Source organism: Tachysurus fulvidraco, chromosome 7, assembly GCF_022655615.1.
Source record: "Tachysurus fulvidraco isolate hzauxx_2018 chromosome 7, HZAU_PFXX_2.0, whole genome shotgun sequence".
NCBI lineage: Eukaryota > Metazoa > Chordata > Actinopteri > Siluriformes > Bagridae > Tachysurus > Tachysurus fulvidraco.
The window spans coordinates 24,638,046-24,643,045 of NC_062524.1; the positions used below are offsets into that span (position 1 = coordinate 24,638,046).

Consider the following 5,000-nt stretch of genomic DNA (forward strand, 5'->3'; position numbering starts at 1 on the left):
GCAAAAATTCCTTATGTGATATTTTCCGTAGCTCCGTAGCACCGTTAGCACGGACAGCGATGATACACCGTCATGATGGCGCTCGGTCCCAGGCCTCCGATCAGACGCATTAGATTCCGGCTAATCAGCAAGCCGTTTGTTTAGCTAATAGTGGATTTATTAAAGAACTTTGATCCATGTAATTCCAGCTGTTTGGGAAAGTTATGGTCCTTTTTTAGTTCAAATGCCATTCGATTTTTTTCAGTATCAAAGAGCTATAATCGTTATTCACCAGCTTGTGGCGTTTGGGCAAAAAATAACCTCTGTTCCTGATTTCCTGTTTAAATATTAAAAAGCTACAACAAAGAAAATCATGTGGCTGAAACGTGCGTCTGTCTGTGCGTGTGGTGTCAGTGTCTTAGACCTCGTATTTTTTAGTACGATCTAACAACACGCAACGCAGTAAAGGACTAATAAAAACAGCTAGAAACGGAGAAACGAATGAAGAAAATAATCAGCACAAGTTGTAAACGTGTTGTACTTCCTTCGTTAGGGAATGATTTGCTAGTTTATGATCTTAACTGAGGAACTTTATTTATGTAGGGTATGGTTTATTAGTAGTTCTTTCTGTATTTACAGGCTTTCTTATTTGACGTGATTATTTCGGAAGGAGGCGGGATGGAAGGGAGGAGGGAGGAGGAGGGCGGGAGAGGAAGGAAGGGAGGTAGGGAAGGGAGGTAGGAGGAGGAAGGGAGGGAGGGAGGGAGGGAGGGGAGGAGGGAGGAGGATGGAGGGAGGGAGGGAGGGAGAGGGAGGGAGGGAAGGAAGGGAGGGAGGAGGGAGTGAGAGGGGGAAGGCAGGAGGAAGGAAGGAAGGGAGGAAGAAGGAAGGATAAGGAGGAAGGGAAGGAGGAAGGAAGAAGGTAGGAGGAGGGAGGGAGGGAGGGAGGAGGTGCGGGAGGAGGGAGGGGAGGGAGGGAGGGAGGGAGGGAGGGGAGGGAGGAGGGAGGGAGGGGGAGGGGAGGGAGGGAGGGAAGTGAGGGAGGAAGGAAGTGAGGGAGGATGGAAGGAAGAAAGGAAGGAAGGGATGGAGGGAGGGATGGAGGGAGGGATGGAGGGAGGGATGGAGGTGAGGAGTAGGGAGGAGTTTAGATGTATGTATGGAGGGAGGGTAGTGCGAGGAGGTGCAGTGGAAGGGATGATTCATTCCTTTCGTTCATTCGTATTTATTCTCTCACTTCCTTCATACTGGATTTATTTTTATCTTCTGTCTTTCGTTCGTTATTTCTTTATTTCTTGTTCGTCTTGGCTTTATGCGTTCTTATGGGCTTTTTCCTTCCTTCCTTCCTTCCTTCCTTCCTTCCTTTCTTTCTTTCTTTTCCTTCCCTCCTTCCTTCCTTCCCTCCTTCCTTCCTTCCTTCCTTCCTTCCTTCCAGCTAATAAAAAGGGCATTGCATTACACATGGTCTCTAATTCCCAGTAAATAAATAGGTGTCAGTTACAGTAACTCATCCTAACTGTTGATCAGTTAAATCACAGACTAACAAACTAATTCATGCATTAAATCAGTCCGAATGGGGCCGTGATTGAAGTGGAAATAACCAAACATGCTTTAGATTTCTGGAGTCACCTGATAAACCTCCCAGTCGTTAAGTGTGTCAGAAAATATCGACACGACTTTGATTTAAAACTCTTTTAATGACGCCGAGTCTCTCGTCTCTCGCTACATGACCGTGTCAGCTAGTTCCACTCCCTCCTGCACTCGCCGCTAGTTTCACCAAACCGCTCTGATCCTGCACTGTTGCTGCACTGAGTATCCCTTTACCTCCTCTCGTTTTCTCCCACCTGCTTTCGCTCCGAATTATTTGCGTTAGTCATAATTCAGGAGCCAAGCCCCATTAGTCAGCTCTTTCACACTCCTCCTGCTGCTTTCAGCATGACAATCGGCTCTATTCATCATAAGCGGCCAAATGGACGCACAGCTCCAAACCTGTGCCTTTTATTTCACCTGCTCTTGTGATTGTTTTATTTATTTATTTATTTATTGGTATTTTTTTCATGAGCCCAGGATTTCCGCAGGAAATAATGGCCGACCATCTGAATCGTAGACGGTCCGAATGTTACGGCTTTGTGTGCGGTACACCCGAGCGCAAACAAGTGAAATGTGCGACAGCGATGATGATGATGATGGTGATGATGATGATGATGATGATGATGATGATGATGATGATGATGATGAAAACAGCGACTGAGATGGTCAACGAAAAAGCGATCGGGATTTAAAGGACACTTACGTCCGTTTCGAATCATCGTGAGCATCTCTTAATCCGAAGCCGTAGCGACTCGGCCCTTTGCTGATTGTGTAATAACGTGGTTCATCTTTCATCTCTCCTGAAGGCCGCGACTCGTTAATTCCTTCTGCGTTCTCTGATTATTAAAATGCTAATCGCTCCAACAATCAAGGCCGGTGTGTGCTGGAGACACAAAAGAAGCTTCCAGAAGCCGTAGCACTTGTTTACCTCCACGTCACTCACGGCCGCTCGCGGAGGTATTAATATGCTTGGTGAGAAAGACAATGGGTGCCGTGATTGCCCTCGAGCTTGTCTTCTATTAAATCTGTGTCCTACATTGGAGGCAATTATTAAAGGAATATTCAAGTGAAATGAAACAGGACACGAGTTCCTACATCACGATAAAACAAATTGCTTTCTAAAACTCATCACTTGTCATGTATTCTTACAGGAATATCAGTAAATATTAGTGTAGCTGTATTTTTTCGCCTCCATATATAAACGTAGAAACCATGAACTATAAACTGTTTTGAAACTATTAATATTAACTTGTTCTTAGTCTTTTTTTTTTTTTTTTTTTCAAGCTAATTTCATGGTCTGTAGAACTTGGAGTGCGACTTACAGGACACAAAAACGAACGGGTTTTCTGGGACACGTGGCGTCTTTAACGCGGCGGCGGTGACTTCACACACGTACGCGTTTAATAGCATGTATTAGGAAGATCTTAACGTGGACATGCAGCAAGGTTTACATGAATTAGTTTAAGAGCTTTGTGGGCATTGGCACTTGAAATAAGTTCCTGTTAGACAGGAAGTCAGGGCTATTAGAGGGGGGGGGAGAGAACAGTGTGCGTTGTCAGGGTTATTAATTATATATTTATTTATTTTATATAGCAGTCTGAATTGCAAAGCCTTAGAAATGTTTCCTCTAATGGGGAATCATTTTCTTACTTTTTTCTTCCTTCCTTCCTCCCTCTCTCACACAATCTCTTTAACCCCTTCCTTCCTTCCTAATCCGTCCTCCCTGCCATCCCTCTCGTCACAGGATCTGCTTTGAAAAACATTACTTAAGTGCACCGACATACCTCTCTCACATGATCTCTTTAACCCCTTCCTTCCTTCCTCCCTCCATCCCTCTCTCACATGATCTCTTTAACCCCTTCCTTCCTTCCTCCCTCCCTCCATCCCTCTCTCACATGATCTCTTTAACCCCTTTCTCTCTCCCTATATCCCTCTCTCCCCCATCTCTTTCACCCCTTCCTTCCTTCCTTCCTTCCTTCCTTCCTTCCTCCCTCCATCCCTCTCTCACATGATCTCTTTAACCCCTTCCTTCCTTCCTTCCTTCCTTCCTTGCTTGCTTCCCTCCTCCATCACTTCCACTTTCTGTCCCTCCCTCTCTCCATCTTTTCCTTCCTTCCTTCCTTCCTTCCTTCCTTCCTTCCTTCCTTCCTTCCTTCCTTCCTTCTTCCATCCCTTTCTCCCTCCATTTCTTTCACCGCTTCCTTCCTTTATCCCTTTCTTCTTTTCTCTCCAACCAGAACTGATATTTACTGACTTTACGTAAAGTAAAAGATCTGCTTTAGAGACGTTAGAAAGCTTTTCACAGACGTACGGCTTCTTTTCCCTTCGCACAGGAAGCCATAATGTATGTAGAAAGTGACATGTTGAGCACGATGAGCTCACACTGTGCTCTTTATATAGACTCGTACGAGACACTTAAAAGCATTGAACGCATCTCGAGCACCATCATCTGTTACATATCAGTTGTCATCAGAAAGACATTACCGATGCAAATTGTTGATATCGGAGCGATCTTTTAAAAGCCATCTGCAACCTCACACCCCCTTATGTGTCTCCGCACACAGACGTGTAATTGCAGCCTTTTTTTTAAGAGAGACAGGAGTTCAGATCGGTTATTAATACTCTCTGCATGTCTCAGTTTTACAGAGAAAAAAGGGCTAAAGTTGATCATCTTGCTGCAAGGACTCGGTCGTCTTCTTTCAATTTTACTGAATATAATAATTGTTTTAATAATGGTTCAGTTCAGACTTGTTAATATTCTGTCTATTGTTTTGTGCAATCTTTTTTTTTTTTTTTTTAAATACTGCTCAAGGATGACGCTAAAATATTCCACATCACAAGCAGACGATGTTAAAGGAACCCACTTAGTCTTAGTCCACTTAGTCTTAGCCCACTTCTTTTAGCCCACTTAGTCTTACCCCACAGTCTTAGCCCACTTCTTTTAGCCCACTTAGTCTTACCCCACTTATTCTCAGCCCAATTCTTTTAGCCCAATTAGTCTTAGCACACTTAGTCTTAGCCCACATGTTTTAGCCCACTTAGTCTTAGCCCAATTAGTCTTAGCCCACTTAGTCTTAGCCCACTCTTTTAGCCCACTTAGTTTAAGCTCACTTCTTTTAGCCCACTTAGTCTCAGTCCACTTAGTATCAGCCCACTTAGTCTTAGCCCACTTATTTTAGCCCACTTAGTCTTAGCCCACTTCTTTTAGCCCACTTAGTCTCTGCCCACTTAGTTTTAGCCCTCTTAGTCTCAGCCCACTTAGTCTTAGCCCACTTATTTTAGCCCACTTAGTCTTAGCCCACTTCGTTTAGCCCTCTTAGTCTCAGCCCACTTAGTCTTAGCCCACTTCTTTTAGCCCACTTAGTCTTAGCCCACTTCTTTTAACCCACTTAGTCTTAGCCTACTTCTTTTGGCCCACTTAGTCTCAGCCC

At 44.3% G+C, this 5,000-nt stretch overlaps 1 long non-coding RNA gene across 2 annotated transcripts in view; it reads left to right on the forward strand.

Moving 5' to 3' along the window:
* The window catches only part of LOC113635427, a 90,148-nt gene that overhangs the window by 68,890 nt on the left and 16,258 nt on the right, over nucleotides 1–5,000 (forward strand). The gene's annotated exons all lie outside the window — the stretch shown is intronic.